The sequence below is a fragment of the Erpetoichthys calabaricus genome, chromosome 9 (assembly GCF_900747795.2).
Source record: "Erpetoichthys calabaricus chromosome 9, fErpCal1.3, whole genome shotgun sequence".
Taxonomy (NCBI): domain Eukaryota; kingdom Metazoa; phylum Chordata; class Cladistia; order Polypteriformes; family Polypteridae; genus Erpetoichthys; species Erpetoichthys calabaricus.
Genome location: NC_041402.2, coordinates 53005471 through 53030465, shown reverse-complemented (window position 1 = coordinate 53030465; position 24995 = coordinate 53005471).

Sequence of the window (24995 nt, the reverse complement as noted above, 5' to 3'; positions counted from 1 at the left end):
TACCCCTGGATGTCGACTTTTGTCAGGTAATACACATCATGGTCTGTGACACAATATTCACTCCATAAGACGCACAGACATTTCCAACCTTCTTTTGGGGAAAAAAAAGTGCGTCTTATGGTGCGAAAAATACGGTAGTCATCCACCTTTGAATATACTTGTCATGCTGATTCTGCCCATATCTGTCATTTTCATTTGTTTACCCATTTAGATATCAAACCAAAAAGGGGGTCTGCCATGGTACATGAGAATCCTTCTAAATTCTTCAAAATATGTGAGGTATGTTTAACAGTGCTTTGCAGGACAATGTAATAAATGTCATAAGTGTGGGGATTGTGTAAATGTGTTACAGAATGTATATGGTATTTGTGCATATGTGTATAATATAATAATGTATTTTGCTTATTTTTTCCAATTCTGCCCAATGGACCTGAAGAAGACATCATCAAGCACTATGACATCTGAAATCCTGGTAATTGTGGGAGATACTTCAGAACTCCTCCCAGCTGCTTACAGAGATATTGTTCTTGTGATTAAAGAGCAAGTTGTACTTTGCCATCTTGGTGATGTACCAAATGCGTTTCTGAACTTGATTGGGCTGCTGTATACCTTAAGTATGAACTACCCAAAAGAACTAACATACACCTTTGAGGTGATTCAGTGTCTGTTCTTGGTCATTGAGATTGATTCTTGCTCACTCAAGAACAAGTTATCGGATGGTTTTGAATTGACCTGAGCCATCTGATTTTGTAAAACATTTTTATTTTTTCTTATTCAATTTACAGTAAGTGATCTGCAATACTTCAGCTGAGTTGGGTAACAATAACTGTCTTATAGGAAATTGTTTACAATTATTTTTCCCCCAGTTTGAGGGATACTGATTTTTGTTAGCATGCACTAAATACAACAAAGTTTTAGTTGTATTTGTTTTTTGTATACATATATAACACATTGGTTTTAGAGCAATAGCCTGAACTTTTTGTTTGAACACTGTTTCTAAGGTGGTAAATAACAAATGCAATATTTTTGTAATCTTGTTTTCTCTAGCTGGGGGGACAGTAACTTGAACATTACGTTTACAACCCACACTTGTACTGGTCAGTTTTAAGCTCTTTTGAATCAAGGCAAACTTTATTCTAACTGCAGAATTTGCATGATGGAAATATCATATTTTAGAATGTGGATATCTAATGTGTCAAAGCTTTACAGGCACACTTCACTTTATAAGTAAGGCTAGTGTGTCCTTAATTTGTTTTAATGTTTTATATTGTACTTGTTTTAAAAATAAAACTTCTTCAATTAAACCAGACCAAAATTATCTCATTTTTTATTTAATTTATTAAAGTAGTTTAGATAGATAGATAGATAGATAGATAGATAGATACTTTATATTAAGGCATATTGGAAATACTGTACATATATTATTATCGTTGCTAAAACTAAAGCTTTTTAGTTTTAGCAAATTATTAGAATTATACAATACAATGTACTGTATTGATTACTTGTTTCAAAAAATGATAGCAAGTTGAAAAAGTTTACAATTCTTGTTTACATAAATTAACTGAGTCAAAGCAGCAAGATAAGCTAAATAAGGTGTATGAACATATAATTTTTTACAGTGTATAGCCTTCAATTTTTTGTGATAATTTCCCATAGAGGTCCATTTGGACTATGAGATATGGCTGATCATTCATCCCGGCCAACACCCCCAGGCCGCCAGATGGAGCCCTCCCTGCAGAATGGAGTTGCCCCGAATGCCAGCAGGGAATCATGAACAATGCAGTTTTAATATACAGCCCTGCTGGATACCATGGGGGCCTCCAGGAGTCGCTGCAGGGAGGCCCAGGAACTGTTATTTTCACTACATCCCGGAAGTACGTCCCAGGCACATGGACAGAGGAAATGACGTACTTCCAGAATGAAGAAAAGGAGAAGTTTTTACTTGACCCGGAAGAGGTAGAAAATCACATAGACTGAGGGACAAACACTTCCCGGTCACGGACTATATAAAGGACTCTGGGAGATCCCAGAGTTGAGCTGAGCTGGGTGGATGGGTAGCAACGTGTCTGGGAGTGGAGGATTGTTATTGTTTATAGTATTGTGTAGTGATTTATGAGTATTGTGGAGTGGAGGGTGCTTGGTGCACATTATTATTATAATAAAGTGAACTATTGGACTTTTATCTGATGTCTGCCGTATTGTCCAAGGGTTCAAGGGAGCGATAGCGCCCCCTATCTGTCACAGGACACAAGTGTTTGTTGCAGTCAGTTTGAATGATCGAAAATGTAATTCAAATCCCAGTGAAGTGTTATGACAGAGCAACTGTTTTGATTGTTATTTGTTCCTTATGTACCAAGCATAAACTGCAAAGCACTTTGCTGCACTTTCTTACACTTATTTGCAGAGACCTGGGAAAAAAAGTATATTGAAGTACACTAAGTGTGCATCCATAATATACCAAAAGTGTGCTATTTTTGAGTTGTAAATACATTTAAAATATGTCACTAGTATGTTTTCGATGTATTATCCTCTTATTTTGTTTGAAATATAAATCTATTTCCTATATATAAGTGTATTAACAAGTATCTGACAGGCCGATTCAAATATACTCCAAATGGAAACAAAGTACATTTATGAAAGTACAGAAATAATTTTAAAAAGTGTACTTAAGCATATTTAAGCACATTTTAATGGTGTCTCAAAATAGCAAATTCAAAAACATTTAGTTGTGTTTAAGTATATATTTAGTTACACTAATATTATATCATTAGCACACTAAGTACAAAATTAGTGGTTGAAACTAGGACACTTTTAATATGGAAAGTGCACTTGAATTAAGTGTAGTTTAGTGCACTTTTTTCTTTACCAGCTACCACTGAGTATAGTGAGGAAGTGTAGCCTGGAGGTTGAAATGACTGTAAATGACTGCTTCCAAATTACAGAGGAACTCAGTGACTGCATCACAGAATATACTAATTTTTGTGTTGACGTAATAGTATCCTCAAAGACATTGCATTGCTTTACAAACTTCAAACCTTGGATTCTTAAGGAGCTAATAAGTCTCCTGAATGAGAAAAACAGTACATTCATATCTGATGACAAAGAGGCTCTGGACCATGCATAGCAAGTGCTGAAGTAAAATGTGAGTTAAGGAAAGGAAGTTTACAAAGCTATATATATATATATATATCCGATAAAAGGTGTCATTTTGCTTGACTTTTCACTACATTCATAATGGCTAACACGGTACAACACCCTAGTACTAAAGCTATAATAGAAAACAAACTCAGAGTAACATGAAAAATGTTTGGAATGAGCTAAGTATAATTACTGGACTCAGGCAATCCAGGGCTCTGGTGCTAGAAGAGGATGTGGATAACGCTATAACCAATAAATTTTTCCCTCCCACTGCCACCTTCTTCCAGTGACCAGTACCCCCACACCATACCTACTATGGTCCACGTGGTCCACAGCTTTTCCTGTGTGTAGCTCTCTCAGTTGTTTCCTTACTTGTTCAGTTATGGACAGTCCATACTGATAGTCAGAGGCATAAAATTACATATTTGCTATAAATCTCCAAATGTATGCATTTGTTTTGTAGGTGAAGATGCAGGAAGACTTGTAGGAAGGCAACCCCTTATCTTATATATAATTCGCCTGTCTACTCACTCACTCACTCACTCACGTCTGTCCGAAGCCGAATGCGCAGTTGCCTTCTGCGCACGTCCGAAGCCGAATGCGCAGTCGCCTTCTGCGTAGCTGCCCGAAAAACCTTACGAGACCGACGACATTGTGGCAGGCAGCGTTTTTACGGCCACGAAAATTCAAAGAGAAAGGCGACTTCGATTAAAGCTCTAGAGGCCTGAAAGGCGATTTCGACTACAGCTCCAGGCCTAATTACGCATTCATTCAATACACCTATATCAGGTTTGTGGTGCTTATACTTATTACTATTGCACTCGTGCCCGTTTCATCTTACGTTGTCAAAACGGGGTCTTTGTCTAGTGGTTCATATTGAAAGCGCTTATGACTTGGTGAGTGATTTTGGGTTGTCTGATGTGGCCAAGAAAGATAGAAGAATCAGCAAATGTGTATTCTACATTGATATATATTCAGGTTGAAGTATGAAGTTGAAATTATTAGAAATTAGCTAAATTAAATAGATGGGCACTTTGAATCAGATGAACACATATGTTATAGTGAAAAAAAGCAAATACATACATAACTTGTTTTTATCACATGGAAGAAACCAGAAAAGACTGTCTTCATTTACAATGCAGTGAACAACATATTCATATTAATTATGTTAATCATGTAAATTACACAGTCACACCAGTGACAAATGGAGATTGAGATTGCATGTTTGTATAAAAAAATTCAAGCAGAAATTAATAGGATATACAATCAAACCTCCATGTCTGTGGAGGATTGGTTCAAGGGCCACATATACAAAAATCCATGGATACTCAAGTCACTTAAATAAAATGGTATAGTATTTGAACATAACATTCACATATCCTACAGTATAACTTAAGTGATCTCTCGATTACTTATAATACCTAATACAATCTAAATGTAACACAAATAGTTGTTATACTGTATTTTCTAGGGAAAAATGATTTCAGTGCACAACATGCCACTTTTCAAAAGATCTAAGACTTATTTTCTCATTGGGACATAGCACTTTATGATCCCCCTTAGCCTTTGATGGATTGCTTTCACCTCCTAAATGCTTTTTTATGAGCCACTTTTTTCACAGAAGCAAATGCACAATGTGATCACATGGTCCTCACAGTGCCTTATAGTTGGGACTGCCAAAATGAACGGCTTTTGTTTAAAGAAATGTGGGTCAGTGCTTGCAGCTGTACATGCACATCTCCCCGTCAATAATAACAGTTTAATCGGTTGAAACTTTAATATTTAAAAAAAGTGAACTGCTCAATTACAGGCAGTCTGTGGGTGTCCAAGTTCTGTTTCTAGCTTGTGTAGCTTTGTGCATGAGCATGCATCGCATATACAATAGGTATCCTTATGTAAGTTTAAAGCCAATGCCCTGGCCTGGTGTCTGCAGGCTGATGGATGGACTGTATTATTGAAATGGGGTGGGGGGGCAACAGCTTAAGGAAGACTGATTTAAATTTAACTTTTTGGTTATTGATTGTTTAGTTGTTTTTGTTAGAGTGCTTCATGTTCCAGAATATGTTTATGTCTTCTGTGTTTTGTTTAAGAGATGCAGTACTGCGGGAAGTGTAAAGATAGAAACCATTTTCTAAATTGCCAATTGGTAGTGCTCAGAAGCCAAGGTAGAAGAGGTAAGCAAGAGAGAGCTATCCTTTTTATAAATGAGGTGATTGTCAGAGAATGTGGTTGATTGATCTACACAGTAGAGCAAAGGTGCTTAGTTTGAGTAGAGTGATGGGCTGCCATATAGGAGCTGTAAGTTTACTCCTATGAGCCATTTTATTCAATCCCTAAGGTGGGAGTCTACGGCAGGGTATGAACACAGATCATGTGGCTTCAGTGTCTTAAGCTCTTAAGTATTTTAAATATTTTCAATCCTCAGTTGGTAGAATCTTTGGATGTAGAACCAGTCAATATGGAGGGACAACTGTTCAAGCAAAATGTATTAATGATGATGCTGAAGTTGGTCACAATCAAGAATATAAAGTGGTATGAAACATGGTTTTGGAAACAGGAGCAAATCTTGTAACCTTTTGATAGTGCCAATTAATATTAAACCTTGCTCTTAAGAACATTTAGAGTGAGAGACAATAAAGAATCCCCTTCTACCTTTTTCAGAGGAAAAATTAAATTGATGTTGAGGATGCACCCATCAGTTTACGTTTTGTAAGTAGTATGCCTTAATCTAAGGTTTTTGCAATGGCAAGATTGACAAGCAACCTGTATGTGTCAAAGTCTTTCTGTCTGTTATAATTCCTACATTTGTATGCCATTCAGTTAATATACACATAATCAAGTAACTCCAAAGCTGAATAATTACTTTGCTGCACAATGATCATGCAAAAACACAAAATAGGTCTGCAATGGTGATGAGCACTCCCATCTTGTGAAATAGTTCAAACTTTTCTATTAAGCTGTTTCATTTTACAGTTTCACCTCCAGAAAACATAATGTGCAAATTCCACTCTCTGCATTATGGTCTTGTTGGGTCACAGTACTAACCACTGCACTATCACATTAAAAATCAGTAATACAAAGCTATTAAATCAATTAAATATTGAAACATTCACTTTTCGAAGAAACCAGACATAAACAGAATGCTTTCACATAAAAAGTCAAATTGAGTCCTGTATTTAATAGTTTTAAAATAGAGTCATGTGTGGTGCTGACCCCAGGTGCATTAACGACAAACTAAATTTCAAGTCCTGACAGAATTTCACAATTAGTGCTAAAGGAAATTAAAAGTGTTACTTGTGAATGGTTAGTTAACTTATTTCAGTAATCTCTACAAATAGAAGAGGTTGCCTTGTGACTATAAAGGTGAAAATGTGACTTGAATCTACAAGAAATGAGATTAAAATAGAACCTGCTAATTGTTAATTAATGAGCCTATACCCTTGATAAAACAATAGAGATCGTATTTAGAATTAATGGAGTCCAGATTTAACTTTCCAGCAACTCATTTCTTTCACTACCTCTAAATTAGAAACTTTGCTAAACAAAGCCTGCCCAATTTTCCTCACCTCTCACCTACTTCTATTCCGGAAAAAACATTGATCAGTCTTCAGCACTCAGACAGCATTTCTGCAATATATAAAACCATTTTACAGTCCCTCCTTTTCAAAGATCCAAGTGGACAATGGGAAAAGGATCTCTCACTCAGCATGTCAGAAAAGGAGTGGAAGGTAGCAATGCAGAGAATTCACTCGAGCTCCATATGCGCAAAGCATAAAATTATTCAACTCAAAATTATATATTGAGCACATCTGTCTCGTTTAAAATTGTCCGAAATGTTTCCAGGACAAGATCCAACCTGCGAATGTTGCAATCGAGCTCCAGCCTCATTGGGCTATATGTTCTGGACCTGCACCAAATTAACATCATTCTGGACCACAATTCTTAAATGCCTTTCAGACAGCCTTGGTGTCACAATCCCTCCTAACCCATTAACAGCTTTGTTTGGTGTTCTTCCAGATGGGCTTAAAGTGGAGAAGGACAAACAAACTGTGATTGCCTTAACTACACTAGATAGATAGATAGATAGATAGATAGATAGATAGATAGATAGATAGATAGATAGATAGATAGATAGATAGATAGATACTATTGGCACATAGACTTATCTTGCTAAACTAAAAGAATCTTAACTCCTTCTTAAAGTCAGTGGGAAAATGATGTTTTATATTATTTGAAATTGGAAAAAATTAAATTCTCACTTAGAGGATCTGTGCAGAAATTTTTCAAAACCTGGCAGGATCTAATCAATAACATTTTAGAATAAGCTCTTAAAGCACTGAGGAAGCAGATTCTCTTCCCATTTCTTTTTCTTCTCCATTTATCTTTATTCACTAATTAATTCATCTATTTACTCATTTTTACTAGCTTTAAGTTTTATTCCGCTGCCCATGCTCTCTTTCTCAGGGGTGGGGGTTGATTTGTTTTCAATCCTATTTTTGTAAAATTGATCTATTTGTATGGAATTTTGTGTGATTTCAATAAAATCAATAAAATTATTAAAAAAAAGAATTAATGGAGTCAGTTTATTAGAGTACTACTCTAAACAACAGCTGTAGAGGTAATTGGAGTGGTATACATTATTTATTTTTTATTATCCTAAAATGTCAAGAGACTAAGAAAGAAGGTTAATCCTCAAGCTATGAAACACTGGCCTGATAAGCAACTTTACAGACTTGTGAGACTGTAAACAAGCAGGGAAAAATTAAACATAAAGAGATAATGTTCCATAAGGTTTTTCTGACATAACACACAGTGTGGAGGAACAATTTAAAAGAGTAATATGTCAGACAATCATATAAACACTTAATACTATATAAGGGATTCAGATTCTATAATGCATTGGTGAGATTGTCTTGGTGTACAATGTGGTCATCACTCTAGAAAGAAAAAAACTGCAACACATGCATTTGTGCAGAGAATACTAAACAAGTTCATTTCTGTACTACATTTCATGCCATACATTGACAAAAAAATGAAACCGGACTTACGTAGCCTTGAAAGAAAAAGGCTATGTGACCTTTTAAATGCCTTGATCATGTTGATCAAGCGTAATGTTTCTCCCAAAATAAGAATACAAGCACTCAGGAATTCATGTTGAGTTAAGTTGAGTCTTCCCTGTTCCTAAAATTTATATAATTGCATATGTAAATTATTTAGTTGACTATCCAATTAAAATTTAAGGGTGAACTAATTATTAAATTAATCTTTCCAAGATGTATACTACCCACAAGTAAATTACCTGAGAAAGATGAAATTCTCAATGTAGAACAAACAGATTCTCCCTGAAAGAATACACCCCTCGGGGGAACTGGGGTTACTGGGGAATAGGGACTAGGAATATGGCAGTTTTACAATGCTATAATCAAACATGTTTACACTGCTTATACACATGACAACTCTAAAGAGTAAAACCAAACAAACAGAGTCTCTAAAGTCAGTCATGTGATAAGGGACTTTACCGTGTACTTTAAACCAGTGTTTCCCAACCTCAGTCCTGGGGGCACACTGTGGCTGCAGGTTTTTGTTCCAACCAGCTTCTGTTTTTAATTGGACTCCTGGGGGGTATTTTCATACGTGGATTACTCGTTTAGCCGGATGTAATTGTTGACGATTTGGCGTGATCCTGGATCTGTCGGTTTTTCGAAACTCTTGCTGGAAGTGTTGTCATAGCAACACATCCTAATCCTCAAACCTGCTCGGAGCAGGTTTGTTTTATGTAAACAAGGATTAGCTCACACACTTAATCAGTGTCCATGTGTGGAATTCATTCAGTCATGACTTCGCCGTTCATGAATGAGCGACCAATTGATATCGGTACGCAAATTATAAGAAGAGAATTTCATATAGAGAGGGGTTTGCGCGATTGCCAAGATCCTTTATTGCTCCCGGAGGAAATTCTTTTCGAAAGATACCGCTCTAGCCGAGGGGGAATATTGTACCTGAAAAATTTATTAGGACCTTATATTCGAAGTCAAACTCGGCGAAGTCGGGCTCTCACAACCACACAGACAGTATGCATTGCTTTGAGGTTTTTTGCAAGCGGCACTTTTTTTATATACTGTAGGCGATGCAGAAAATCTATCTAAAAGTGCAGTTTGCCAGGCAATTCGTAAAGTCTGTTTGGCTCTGAAAGATTTCCTTCGGGTTTTCATTGTGTTTCCTGGACACCTGCGTGTGCAGACAAAAGAGGTGTTTCATGCCATTGCAGGTAGGTAATACACAGGTAAAAACACCCACAGTTCCATAAAGAATCTCACAATCAGCCTAACAATCTCATTATCCAGGATTTCCAAATGTGATTGGGACACATGGGACTGATCACAATGGAGTTTGATCAAACATTACTTGGAAAATGTACCTCTTCTCCTGATGAATAATCAGACACAGTGTCTTCATCAAATATTTGACCTTCGTCAATATCTCTTTGGTCAGACACAGGTTCTAGGGATATGACATTCCCTGCAACTGACCCAACAAAAAAAGAGAGCTTTATGGAACATACCCATAATGCAATGACCATCCTTTACCTGACATGAAGTGACCACTGCATCCTACCACTGGTTCTGAGGAGGAGATTCCCCATGAAATGCACTCAGAAACAGGGCGATGGGCATTTTGCTGGAGAACCAACTCTTCTGCAGGGGTTAGGTCTGGACCGCGTGGACCTCCACCTGTTTTTTGCTTGTCTGCCTTCTTATTAGCTTTAAAATTTATGTTCTTTACACTATATATGATTCTTTATGTCATCAATTCTTTATATAGTTATATACCAATATTTACCAGTTTGAAGTATATTCTTGTACTTCACTTTAACCTGTTCCCGTGTTCTCCTTGTGTTCACGTTTGATCTGGAATTATGACATATTAAATAATAATTAATCTGACACATAGGAAATGAAACGCTGCTTTCAGTAAGTACAATGCACACGCATTTAATTTGTTGGCCACTTTTTGCCAGCCGTCTTTTCTGGTTTGGGCTGCTTTTGCAGTGTTACCCCTTGTGCATATTAAATCTTGAAATTCTTTAAGTCCTTTGAATGAAAGGTCTTGCTCCGCTTGTGTGAAAAAAAAAATGCACCCGTTCTTTCATTATTTTGTTACAGCCTATCAAAGACTTGCTGATCATGTTTTCTAGACTCAATACAGTATATATGGGATTTTCAATCAGCACGGGCATGCGCATTCATCTCAGATGATTAGATCCAGCTAGACTAATCTACTACACGGCTGCGTTTGAAAAACCGACTTATCCCGGACGAGTTTCACTGGCATTAACTCATCCAAGATGAGGCATCTGATCTCGGATGATTTAAGCGACGTACAGAAAATACCCCCCTGGGCTAATTAAGTGATGCGTTATTTCCCAAGTTCTGCGTTTTGGGAACAATATAGAAATTAAAAAACTAAGTTTGATATATATATATATATATATATATATATATATATATATATATATATATATATATATATATATATATATATATATATACAGTATATGTATATTTATATATTTATTAAAATGTACCAAGCAGTTATATGGGAATAATGTATTTTTTTCTTTTTCACAATATTTTCATCTTGATCTTCATTCTACTTTTCTAGGAGTTCTAATTGTTTAATTAATCCATTATTTACTAATTAGTGGGTCTGATGTTAAAGTAGTTGCAGCCTTTGATTATTCAGTCTTGTTTGTCAGCGTGTCTGCTCTGCTCATTTTTAATTGTCATTAATAAGATACAATGAAGGGGAAAAACTGTACAAAGAAAGGGCAAAATATAATGAAATCAACAAAAGATAGTTAAGCATTTAAATCTATAGCAAAAGCAGAAATATTTCTAAATGTCTTATAAATGTAAAAATCATGCAGCTGTGCTTTTCTGAATGTAGAATAAAAGATAAATAATACCAGCTAATTAAATGAGATCCGTGTTATCATGTGTTGTCACTGATTAGGAATCTGGCTGGAACAAAAACCTGCAGCCACAGTGTGCCCTTAGGACTGAGGTTGGGAAACACTGCTTTAAACACTTTATTCACTTACTGGGGACGTATTGCTATGTTACAATGCTATCTACAACCACTTGTTGTTACACATATGATAAGTCATTGGAATTGGAAATCCCTATGAAATCTCTCAAATCTTATTTTATTTATAATGCTGAATGATATTTGAACAGCCTTTATGCTTGCATAAATTCAAGTTCTGCCCGACTGGGCACTTATCTATCTATCTATCTATCTATCTATCTATCTATCTATCTATCTATCTATCTATCTATCTATCTATCTATCTATCTATCTATCTATCTATCTATCTTATCTTTCCAGCATCTTTACTTTTTTTAGTATCGAGTAATTATCTCTTCATCTTCCTGGGAGAATTGGCACTCCAGCCACTATAAAAAAAAAAACCTCACACTAGTTCCACTCAATCTGAACAAGTGTGGTGCTGAGGTGTCACCCGTTGCATGGCTGCACTTGGGTCCTAATCTGCATCCTGAGTTGGTTTGACGTGTGGTGGGCGCAGTGCATGCTCCTAACCCCTCTCTCACTTCCACAAGAAATAGAATGTCTACCTCCACATGTCTGGCATATCATTTTGTTGTTCTCAGGACCAAATACATCTTTTTCAGAAATTTTAAATTTCTCTGAACCACTTTGTTAAAAAAACACAAATGTGTAGTCATACTGACAGATTAAGCATGTAACTGAAGCAAGCTGTCTTAGAACCAATCATTCATAAGCTTTGTTTCATAAATACAGAACATCTGATTAGTCTGATATTTCCTTTTTTGAACAGAGTTGCTATGATTGCTGATTTTTTTTAATGTATTGAAGGATGTATGCCCCAAAGTGCTCTTTCTATAACATCCTGTAAGCTGTTCTGTCGATAAAATGAGAAATGAATTAGGTTTAAAATACAGAACAAATGGGGATATTTTAAAAATAAATGGGGACACCAAATATGAGACATCTGGTAACCCTATTTCAGTGAGATAAGCATTCATTCACGGAATGTCGCATGTGTGGTACTGTTACCTGCTGTGTGATGTGCACAATGGTGAATGGAGATGGCTGAAGAGCCAATAGATGAAAGGCATATATGACGTTATTTTCAATCTCACATTCTTCTGGAGAGCGTGACAATAACTTAACTCTGACAGGTTTTCATAACTGTGCACTTTACAGTGGGAGCAAATTTCATTCATGTCTAAGTCTTTGTCAACTCTAAACACTAATTAAATAACACATAGCTAGCTCTGTTTTATTATTTTTTACTGTTAATTTATCAGACTTGGTATGTATACTGTTACATGCTGTGTTATAAAATAGCAAATAGAGTACTGTTAAGAACATATACTCATACTGGATTTACTGTATAGAATTCTGAAGTATGAGTCATATAATGTGTGGTCAAACACCATTAATGTCTATAAACTTACATCAGTGAGGCATAAATAGTTTAAGAGGTTGATGGTGGATTCAACAATGATACAATTGGGTAACAGAAGGGTCATTTAAGATGACAAAGGTCATTTGAAGGACTTGAATAGAATCATACATAAAAGCAAACCACACTAGACAATAGAGAGACTCTCTACATGTCATTGTAAAAAAACACCCTTTCTTTTGTGCTAATCTTAATAATACTGATATTTTAAAAAGTATTTTGATAATTTGTACCAGATTAGTATATTCTTTTGTGTTTATCTAAATACACCTATGTTTATAAATATTTTTTACCAGATTGGTGTACTAAGATAAAGTATTGTTAGAACACAGTATACTGTAGCTCTTAAAGATTTACCGTATCTACAACATGCATTTATAGGATTTCCTTTACAGCTTTCAACTTCATACTGTAGTGAGAAATATATCACAGTGCATAATTTTCATAATTTCATGCATTATTGAATCTTCTGTGACAGGATCTTGTCTTAGATACAGTACAACAGTGTTTATAATAAGGAAGATTTTACTATCGGCTAAATCCTATCTATGATATTATCTGTAAGATAGAGAAGATTGCAAGTCCAAGGACCTGCAACTTCACAGCCTAATGCTCCTTCCTTTAATCATGGTGCAAAATGATTCAGCCATTGGATTAAGGCTGAGAAGGTTGAGAAAGATTCACATGACAGGGGCATTAAAGACAGAACAGAGGAACACTTCAGAGGAATAAACAAAACACTTATACATGGTGGTTTGGGTAAAAAGAGGCTAAAAGGCTCTGAATTGGAAGCCCTAGGAATGTAGAGAGCATCCTTAACTCTGGGCCTGATTTCAGTATCTGTCCTAGAAGCAAAATCAAGAATAAACTTAAGTCCCATTCCCTTTTAGTGTTAGCTGATGAGCTGGCACATCGTTGTGACTGGCAAGGAAGAATGTACTTGTTTACAACGGAATTCAAAGATGCACCTGTCACTATATACTGTACTGTATTAAAAATGGGAAGCACAAAGGTGTATTCTTTTGCACTACTTCCTCGCAGATACAGGGGTCATGGCTGTTATTGTCTGTGAGATGCTTTCACATTTTTCTATAGACTGAGTAGGTTTTCTCCCACATTACATCTATAGAGTGAATGTGAGTGTTTGTATGTGAGTGTGCTCAGAAATAATCAAAAGCCTACATTGCTTCAGATAAATTGAAAATTTGTGATCCTGCAGTAGAATTATCAGGTTATAAAAGTGTATTGTTGGAAGTTTATGTTTCTAATTATTTTGCTTACTTTGCATTACTATGTGTTTCTTTAGTCAGTGCCCTACCCCTGGAAATTATTATTCAGATCTTTAACCCCAGAGAAAGAATATATTTTCTCTTTTTTACACCTTTTTGTGTTTGTATTTCAAGAAGAGAGCTGTTTTTATATACTGTATATATATTACCTGTAGCATTCTTCTTTTTTCCATCTGCTGCCTATGTCCAACCAGGTACATTAAAAAAATAAGAGTTGGCTATTTTGTGTCATTTTCGGATCTTCTGGTTGTCATAGATGTGCTGCAAAAAGGAAGAAATGCCATGTTTAATGTCATCTTTTTTGTTTACTATTCTTTTTGACATGTTTTTGTTACAGCTTTCAAAAAGCTTAAAACACTTTTGAGTGGTTTTATTTTTCTGCAGAGGTTGTCATGTTTGGTTCAGAACAAGGTACAGCAGACTCGTGGTATTAACCCTTGGGCCAATTCCTAACAATATCTTTTATGACAGCTTTACAATTCTACCCCATATCTTTGTAAAATGTGTATTTTCCAGTTTATTAATAAATATGTAACTTTTAGTTAAATATGCATTTGAATCAATAGTAGAATATGTATAAGTTTATTTTTTAATTGGCTAATTTTGTCCTTGATTGTAAGCATACATTGCTGCAGTTGTACTAAATAAATTTTCCTGTTTAGTATAATCCTTAAATGATTCAATTAAACAAAACAATTAATATTTTAAATAATTATTAAGACATCATAATTTAATTAACTTCAAATTGCAGGCAACTGAAAAATGTACTAATATTGATTAATTGCTGTGATATAAATAAGTATTAAGACACAAATAGCAGAAGCAAAAATTAACAGATTAAATGTTACTTTTCATAGAGCAAACATTATCCATAAAACGAGGTACTTTATTTCTTTTATTTTTAATTTTATGTGTTTTTTTCTTATACCTCCAAGATGACATATGGCATGCCTGAAAGCAAAGTTAAAGAAATTAACCAGGAGATGAGAGAAAAATTAAGTCACCATCAAACAGGGTTTAAAACAGAAAAAACAATTAATCAAATTTACCAACACTTAGACCTTTGTCAGAAACCTTTGACTAAGAAACATGAAAAGTCCAAACTCTCTTATCCCATTTGACTAGTTAAAAGCACAGACGAATTTCACATTCAAATTCAAAAACTTGAATGGAAGTGTGTAGTCATTTTAAGTATCATCATCACAATGTTATAACTCATCGCAAGTCTGGATGTAACGTGGTATGTAACAACCAGGAGCCTGTACTGTAACAACAGTATGGCCACAGCCATTAAAAATTACACAAAATGTGTAACCCATTATCAAAATGACATTAGTGAATAGCGATACAGAAACATCTTCAAAATAGTAACATTCTCAAATGAAAATATAAGTGCAGAAATAGAAGCAACACTATAAATCCTAACGATTATGTATTATAACTACTTAATATTTCTATATTCCAGTTTGTCAGTGTAATCAATCTAATTTTGATTTTTACAGAAACAGAATATAATAAGCAATATTTTGACCCCGTGGGACTTAGATAGTACACATCACCTGCAGCTGACCATACACACCACTGTATTATCCTACTAACTTAACTGAATCTTCACGGTAGGCTTATACTGTAGTCTGTCTTCCTTGACATAGACAACTTAGCCATTACAATTTTTTTTTTCAAATTAAGTAAATTAACACTGAGAAGTGAAACTGGATGCAGTTGGAAGTTATGTTACACACACTCAGATTTGGAAAATATTGGTAAATTGTAAATTTGAAATCAGCTTCTTGGAGAACTCCAAAATCCATCTTCAGAATATGTCCAGAACATTTATGGGAGTAACAAAGAACTCAGATTAAATAATACATCAAGAGTCCATACAAGGGTGGACGATTTTTAAAGTTGCTGTTGCTCAGATCAGTGGTTTACCCAACACTAATATTGTCAGGGAATTAAACAAATTGTAAATTAAAAAGTTACTTACAATTGATTAAAAAATAAACCCAGCACACAGCTGGATCACAACTAAATAAAATATGATTAATAGTTTTGATTAAGGTGGTGTGTCAATCAGGTTGGATAATAATTGTTGGACAAAATTATTTGAAGTGTTGACTGTAGAATTTTAATCAAATATTTTTAATCAAAACATGGTCATTTTTACAATTTAATATAAGCATATACTTAAATGAAGCCGTAACAATGGATTATTTAAAGCATAAGGAAGAGGGCTGAAAGTAACTAAAAGGTTAACAAAATGCAGCTTAAAGCCTGGGCATGTGAGGGTATTGCCTCATCTCAGAGGAGTGACCATGATGGTTGCTAAGGTTAAAATGAAGTAAATGTGTCATTAACACTCCCTTAAAAATCAAGGACAAACTAGTGAGAACGCCCAAACACCCCTATTATGAAGCGATAAGATCAATGGGAAAACCCACAGGACACCCCTATTAATGAAGCGATGTTATGAATGATGGAAGAATTGACATGTATATGAAGTTACTGGTGGCAGTAGTTGATTGGCTAAGATAATAAAATTCTACATATTAGGAGTCAGATGATGTGATGTATTAGATAAGGTAATGGCAATAGGAAAGTACAAAACGGATTGAATTATTTTTTTTTGATTGCTCACCCCATGGACTGAAACATTTGTGTATACCTGTGTACAAATAAAGAATTGTTCTGCATTTTCATCTGCTCTATGAGAATGTCTTCTTTGAAAACAGAGGAAAGTTTTTCCACAACACAACCTGCCTTCATAGGCTACTAATCTCACCCTGCATACTGCTTAATGAACCACTGAGTCTTCTGACTTCTTATATCAATTCATTTTTTTTTGTTACAACTCATTTAGCACAAGTGAAAATGGCACAACATGTCTTCTGGCCTTTATACTGACAAAAAGGAATAAAAGCACATGGCACTAAACATTAAAACTAGGCCTCAATACTACGCTCATTAAAACACACTATCTAAAACCTTAGAGGTCTGCAAGGTTTTGCTTCATTTACCTAAGCTTTTGTGGTCAGCGACTTAAAAAAATTAATAATTTCACAAAGCTTCAGACATCATAATATAAACAAAAAAGGAGAAAACATGAAAATAAATCTAGCAGAACATACTCAAACACCCCTACATCATGGTAATAGGTATTTTTGCTTTTGTTGTTTTTAGTATTTGAACTAATGCATCAGTGGCAGCATTGCCTACAGGGCACACATGCTTAGGTTGAAGCTAAGTGGACTGGTAAAGCCCTAATGCTTAGTCTAAGTTTCCATCTTCACTTATTCTCATAAATGTTGGGTAGTTACCAAAACAACTGACTCATGAAAAAAAGTCAAGGAAATTTGATTCCTGTATAGGAAAGAACAAGGTTGTTATCACTCATGAAGAATCTTGGAGGAGTTTTCGATCCCCAGAGATGTTAAATGAGGGTGTACAACTACTGACATAGCCCCCGGGACAACTTCAGAGGGAAACGTACTTGGCACACACTGAATATCACTTTGTTGTCCTAGGAATTTCCATGGAGGACTTAGAGTCTGCTTTTGGGGAAATGGTTGTTTCGTATGCTTTGCTAATGCTTTAGTCACCTCTACAATAGCTAGTGTAAAACACTACAGAGGAAGAGATTAGATGGTATAAATGTCTGCTAGCCCTAATAACTTAGATGAAGTGTATGTCTTATTTCTGAAAATATTTGTGCATTCTGTGTGTGTGCGTGTGTGTATGTGTAACATGACTTTTCTTGCATATCGGGAAGTTATTAAAATATGTTCCTTTCTTATTCTAATGTTTTATACTGAGTCATTTATTACACTTTAATTAAGCAGTAAACAAAAGTTATGGTAGGTAAGGAAATTAAGCCAATTTTATATACTGGATTTATCAAGGACACTTCATTGCTTCATAATGTTATTCTGCAATGAAATGCCAGATTAATTACATGATCCATAGCACTCTAAACTACATCTGTTTCACTCAGCCTTACACATCTGACTATGCTGGATATTTGGCAATATATTTTAAGAGATGGCTTAAAATATGATGCCCCTTTTACATATACAATAGATATATGACTAATATTGATTTTGTCCTTTCATATCAAAATTATAAATAAAGAACAATATAAAAATATGTCCATGATATATGGTTTATGATATCAGTAATGCTTTGTATGTATAGCACTAAGCTTCAAATATAGATTAATCTTCTAATTGTTTATAGGAAGTCTGCTTGAAAACCAAATCAAATACAAAACTGATTAGATTTGCCACTTAATTATTTTAATTAAAATATACTATAAAATATATTATAAATTTTAATTCAGATGGCTTTAAAGTTTTGTATTGAAAATAGAGTTAAGTAACTAAATAAAGGTCATCTTTATGTTGTAGCAAAAAAATAAAATCTCTGGTGCATGGTGTATATTACTGGGAACTACAAAGGTACAAAGTGTTTTTAATATGACCCAGGTGGAAATTCATAGTTAGCTGTGTTACAGAATTGTTTGAAGACTTGGGGCCTCATGCATAACGCCGTGCGTAAAATTCGCACTATAACATGACGTAAGCACAAGAGCGGAAATCTGCTTACACACAAAAAAATCCAGATGCATAAATCTGTGCGAATGCCAACTTCCACGTTCTTCTGCTCCATAAATCACAGTCAGCGTGAAAAGTAACGCACGTGCACGCGCCTGCTTATAACAGCCCGTGTAGTGGGAATTGGAATCACCAGCCTACACTCTAGGTGTCTAGTATGTGGGACCGAGCGTGACCAGGATGATGGTGTAAGACAGGGAGACACGGACACAAAAAGGGTTGGGTTTTTTGAAAAATAAAGTGGCTTTATTTATAGGTGCACTTAAAGAAAAAAAAATAAAGTCCTTTTATATATATCAATACACTGTCCAATACCGCAAAGGACACACAAAAACAGTAATTAAATGTAGCCCAGAAATGACTATATGCAGTATTTACAGTGCTGCCTGAAAGTCCCAAATGAAAAAGTAAAATACACACAAACTAGTGAAACCCATATACAGTATATATATACTGTGTATATATATATATATATACACAAAAGCAAAATGTGAAGCTGTTTTCCTCCACAGTGATCCAAGTCAGGAAGCTGCTCCTCCAAACAGTGTATAATACATGATTCACCCAAAAATATTCAAAATACAGAAAAAAAAAGTGCATATACAAAAATAAACAGTGCATCAATACCCACAACCCAATAAATATTTCCACCAAAGTTAATCCAGAAATATTTATATATACAAGAAAAAAAAGAATATTTACAATAATCACGGCACAAGCAGTAGTGTTTGGAAAATTCAAATAGCTGTTCTACCAAGTACCTTCCTCTAGCAAGATCTAGTCAGAAGAACCCCCTCTAGAGGCCGTAATTCCTTTTTGTATTCGGTGCCCTCACGCCGACCAATTAAACTGTTCAACGTCATCCCTCCACGGGTACACGATGACATGAACACGTCTTCAAAAATTGGCGTCTCCTGCCCCGCATAATTTCTATAAAAAGTCTAGCAGCTAGCGCGCGCGTGCTGGCCTTTGAGACGCGGACTGCCCTTCTGCCTTAACTCTTTTAGGGCGGATGTCGACTTTTGTCGACAGGAAGGGTTGAAGGCGAATGTCGACAAAAGTCGACATCCAGGGATAGGGGGCGACAATCAGCTGTTAATGGCGACAAATCTAACTGTCACGTCACAGGCATTCCCTCTGTGCTTGGAGGAATGCTAGACTCGTTGACTCGGTAACTAAACCTTGCGTGTGCGTGAGTTGCGAAATGTAAACAATGGCAAGATGGCATCGACATGTGAAAAGGGAGCGAAGCAAGTGCAGAAAAGAAAACACTTGGCAGACGATGTTTTGCGCATTATCGCGGAGTCGGACTCTTGATTTTTCAGAATTGGATTTTATTGGCAGTGATCAGGAGATCGAGCAAGAGAGTGAGACCAATACGCACCAATGATTTCCCATTCTCTGTTTCCCATTTTCTTTTGTTTGCATATACAGGACCTAACAAAGCAGGTGATGGTTGCAAAAGGAGTTACAATGTTAACCAAGCAGAGGCCTCAAGTGCTGGAAGAGGTGGAAAAACTGTTGCTAGTGTGGTTGAACGAAAAGCAACTTGCAGGGGATAGCGTAAGTGAGGCGATCATATGCAAGAATGCCAGGAAGATTCATGGCGATGTACTGAAAAAAAATCCTTTTTTGAGTGGCGAAGGTGAGGAATTTAAAGCCAGTAGAGGATGGTTTGAAAAGTTTTGCAAGAGAAGTGGCATTTAATTGTTTTCCCTGTGCCTAAAACTCATTAAAAAAGTGTTTACAGTGAGCAGTTCGAAAGGGCCTAGTGCATACTCTTACAATAAACGTTTTCTGTGTTGTTCAAGGTTTTCTCAGTGTTATTCAATGTTTTTACATTTAGTTTACTATTACACTGTGCATTCTATGGTATAATTAACTATTTTTGTGCTTAAACAATACAGTATATATTTACATACAGTTCATACGGTCTGGAACATATTAATTGTATTTACATACAATCTTATGGGGAAATTACGTTTGGGCCGCGACCAGTTGGGTTGCGTCCAGAGTTTTGGAACGAATTATGGTCATGACCAGAGGTACCACTATATTTATACTTTGGTTGAATCTTTGATTACCATTTTATTTTTATTTGATTTTATTTTTGTACGTTGTTATTTTGGGAGAATTAACTCACTGGTAAACCTACATCAGTGAGCACTTGTTCTTGTATAACAGGTAGTTATCTTTTTAAATTTTATAGTATATAATGGGATTAGTATATGTTCAGTGGTTGATTATATCACTCTTTTCAAGTTACTTATTTGGTACCTCGGCCCTGAAGATGAAGTGAATCTTTGAAATACTTCAGAAAAATCTATACATCTTTATTACTTTAGACATTATATTGTATATTGGTGTGGCTCACATTGTTTATTGTTCATTTGATGTTGATTTTATGTTACTTGTACGATAAACTTTTTGATCACATTTTGTTTAATATGTCTTGATTTTGCGCACGTTTTTGTTTTTGGTATATAATTACTATCTTGTTCCCCGGGTTTAATTAAACATTATATGTTGCTATATTTATAATTTGTTGTTTAATTACTTGTATAGATATATTTTTTGTGGAATATAACATTTGTACCTAGTGGATATATATTTTTTGTTGCATATAATATATATGTTACAGCCAAAACCCGAAATCGGCCAAAGTAGGAAGTGTCCAGCCAAATCGGGAAATGGCCAATGTTGCTATAAATTGACCAGCCAATGTCTGATCTTTTCCTTGCTTTTGGGATTTGGCCAGCCAGTTTGCGAAATAGCATGGGGCGATCGGCCAAAGTCCGAAGAAAAAGAAGCATGAGCAGCGATTTGTTGCACACTTAGTAGTGCAATTGCATCGAGTGTAGCCATGGTGGCTCTTGTTAAGAAAGCAGATGCCACTTGGTTGTTTCACACGGACGTCACTTGGTTGTTTAACAGTAATTAAGATTAGGTATATAAGTAGCTTTCTGAACAAGACCTGCCTTGAGCAGTTTCTAGTGCAGAATGGAAAATTCACTTCTGAATCTGCATCTGAAATTTTTAAGCATCTTTGCACCTTGAGCGGACAGTCTTACATCAGCACATTGAATTTTGACCAGGTAGTTCTCGCCATTTCCTGAAATGGCCGGCCAAAGTACCATATACCCTGGTCATTTCTAGTAATTTGGATTTTGGCCACAACTCTTGGCCAAAATGCAAAATGGCCGGCTAATTTGGGAACTGGCCGAACTCCAGGTTTTGGCCATAACATATACATTTTGCATATATATTTAAAACAGGTGTTATAAATAATTAATTGAATATAATATATTAAGTGTCTGATTACTCAATGTGATATTTATTGTTAGTAAGCTACTGTATTTGTTTATGTTTTAGCTTATTTTGGCATTTATAGCAGAACTTGATTCAGCTCTTTAAGAAGAAGCCAGAATGGAAGGGGCAGGGCCAAAGGACCATGACCCAGAAGTGACATTATTGGACCTGCTGGTCATCGAATCTGTAGGAGGAGAAGCATTAGGCAACATTGCAATCCTCAACTCAGAGTGGAATTACAATCAGATCAGACTTTAAAGTGTATCCCAAGTGCACATGAGTGACAGCCTCCATTTTTCCTTTCTTGGTACTTTACTTTTTCTCTTAGTATCTCTATTTTAATCCTTAATTAAACTTAACAAGGGGTTATACTCAGAAAATATTAAATCAACATTAAAAAAGTACTTTTAAAACATCCCTAACTTGTTTTGTGATAAAGTCATTGTTGATCAGTGTAATTAAGTAATTATGCCAATATGCTTTCATTTAGCATAAACCCACCGAAGTTCAGAATTAAAGGTTTGTTGGACATGAGGGGCCTCATGTATAAACAGTGCATATGCCCATTTCCATGCTCACTTCGAGATGTATAAAAACTAAATTTGGCATATTTAATACTTAATTGTCAATGATCCCTTCAAAGTGACAACTGATAAATATTTATTAATTCTATAGACTCAAATGTTTTTTAGAAAAAAAAAATGTAGCAATTTCATTTATATTTTAAGTAGAACCATTATGAATTATAGCATTCACCATAGTCATGGCACAGAAAGCAAAAGTTACTTTTGTTGTAAATGATATACTAATTACCTCTGAAGTAGCAAATAATGCAGTGCTTTTATGATACTTCATCACTTAAGCAATATAACTGTGAATGATGGGTGAAAATTATATGTTATTAAATTTAGAAAAAAATAAGTATTTTTCCAATGGGATGTGATTTTGCAGATATCAAAACAGTACTGAAATTTGAAAAGTTCAGTTCAGCTGACCTGCACAATGGGTATTACTTCTCAGTAGTACAATAATAAAAATCTAACTTTTAGCTATTGTATTTCTAAACTTTAAAATCTTTCTTTGGCAGTAAAATTAAAACAGTTTAGTGATATACAATATGCAACTCCTTTGTATGAAGCAGAATCAATTATTGTACTGGTGGCGGCCGTTGTTAACCCAGGCCTTGACCGATCCAAAATGTATTGTTGTCCGCATATTGATCAGGCAAAATTTTATGCCGGATGCCCTTCCTGATGTAACTCTCCCCATTTATCCAGGCTTGGGACCAGCATGAAGAAACACGCTGGTTTGTGCGTCCCTTGTGGCTGGGTGCTGGAGGAAATTGGGCTACTGTTGGCCAAAGATGGAGAAGAAGACGGGGGAGGCGTATCCAGAGGCAGGTGGAGAGGAGGAAGGTAAACAGAGTGTTGGAAGTTTGAATGTTGGCAGTATCACTGGTAAGGGGAATTAGCTGATGTGATGGAGAGAAGGAAGGTTGACACATTGTGCGTGCAAGAGACTAAATGGAAGGGAAGTAAGGCACGGTGGATTGTTCTATCATGGTGTGGATGGGAGGAGAAATGGGGTAGAGTTTATTTTGAAGAAACAGTATGTCTAGAGTGTTTTGGAAATGAAGAGAGTGTCAGTGTGATGGTTACGAAGCAGTAAATTGAAGGTGTGATGATGAATGTTGTTAGTGCATATGTTTAGCACAGTGGGTGTGTGGTGGATGAGAAAAAAGATTCAGTCAGTCATTATCCAACCCGCTACAGTATATCCTAACACAGGGTCACGGGGGTCAGCTGGAGCCAATCCCAGCCAACACAGGGCGCAAGGCAGGAACAAATCCCCATGCAGGGCACCAGCCCACCGCAGAGAAAGAAGATTTTTGGAGTAAATTGGATGAAGTGGTGGAGAGTGTACTCAAGGGAGAAAGAGTTGTGATTGGAACAGATTTCAATGGATATGTTGGCGAAGTGAACAGAGGAGATGAGCATAGGATGGTGGTCTGTAGGATGACATTGGAGATCAAGAAGAAGAGGAGAGTAAGGAGAGAGCCAACAATCAAATGGTGGAATCTGAAAAAGGAAGACTGCAAGGTTGAGTTCAAGGAGGAGGTAAGACAGACACTGGGTGGCATTTAACAGTTACCAGACAGCTGGGCAACTACAGCAGAAGTAGTTAGGATTACAGCAAGAAGGTTGCTTGGTGTGACATCTAGACAGAGGAAGGAGGAAAATAAAACCTGGTGGTGGAATGGCATAGTACAGGAGAGTATACAGAGGAAGGGGATGGAAAAGAAGAAATGGGATAGTCAGAGAGATGCAGAAAGTAGACAGGAATACATGGCAATAAGGCGTAAGGTGAAGAGAGAGGTGTCGAAGGTTAAAGAAAAGGTGTACGATGAGCTGTATGAGAGGTTGGACACTTAGGAGGGACAAAAGGATCTGTACCAATTGGCTAGACAGGGGGAGAGAGTTTGGAAAGAAGCAGGTTTGGGTGATAAAGGATAAAGATGGAAACATACTCACAAATGAGGAGAGTGTGTTGAGCAGATGGAAAGAGTACTTTGAGATTCTGATGAATGAACAGAGTGAGAGAGAAGGTTGGATGATGTGGAGATAGTGAATCAGGAAATGCAACAGATTAGCAAGGAGGAAGTAGGAACAGCTATAAAGAGGATGAAGAATGGGAAGGGCATTGGTCCAGATGACATACCTGTGGATGCATGGAGTTGTTTAGGAGAGATGGAAGTTGAGTTTTTAATCAGATTGTTTAATGAGATCCTGGAAAGTGAAAGGATGCTTGAAGAGTGGAAAAGAAGTTTACTGGTACTGATTTTAAAGAATAAAGGGGATTTGTAGAGTTGTAGTAACTACAGGGGGATACAATTGATGAGTCACAGCATGAAATAATGGGGATAAAGTAATGGAAGCTAGGTTAAGAAGGGAGGTGATGATTAGTGAGCAGCAGTATGGTTTCATGACAGAAAAGAGCACCACAGAATCAATGGTTGCTCTGAGGATGTTGATGGAGAAATATAGAGAAGGCCAGAAGGAGTTGCATTGCATCTTTGTGGATCTGGAGAAAGCATATGACATGGTGTCTAGAGAGGAATTGTGGTATTGTATGTGGAAG